The following is a 481-nucleotide window of genomic DNA, read 5'->3' as shown; positions in this document are numbered from 1 at the left end:
GGCCACGCGAGGTGTTTTTGCGCGGCTGTACGCGGCGCGCGCGGCGTGTCCTACGCGACGCGGGTGGCGCGCGTCGAGCATCGGCGCGGGAAGCGGCGGCGCCGTAGGCACGGGGCGGGGGGCGGAGAGAGAGACGCGGCGGGGGCCCCCGTCGCTCGCGCAAGCGACTCCGCCGCCCTCCGGAGAGCGGCTGAGAGAGAGGATGTGGAGAGAGACCGCTGGCGACGAGGACCGCGCGCGCAGCGCGTGGCGTGGCGACGCGTAGAAAGCTTTTCTCGAGTACACTTTTCTCCGATTGGAAACGGGGCCGCGCCGCGTGATTGGACGCCATTGGACGCCCGCACGATTCCCCCGCAGAAACCCTTTCTCCGCCCCCGCTCCGCCATCGCCCGCATCGCCCATCCCGTACGCTGGCCGTGCCCCCGAGATACACCGTAGATACTATCTATCCCCCCCCCTCCGGGGGGGCTGGGGCCGCGTC

This window comes from Chondrus crispus, genomic scaffold (assembly GCF_000350225.1).
Source record: "Chondrus crispus Stackhouse genomic scaffold, scaffold_42, whole genome shotgun sequence".
In the NCBI taxonomy this organism is placed as follows: domain Eukaryota; phylum Rhodophyta; class Florideophyceae; order Gigartinales; family Gigartinaceae; genus Chondrus; species Chondrus crispus.
The sequence above is the reverse complement of the archived record's forward strand: the minus strand, read 5'-3'. Positions refer to the sequence as shown.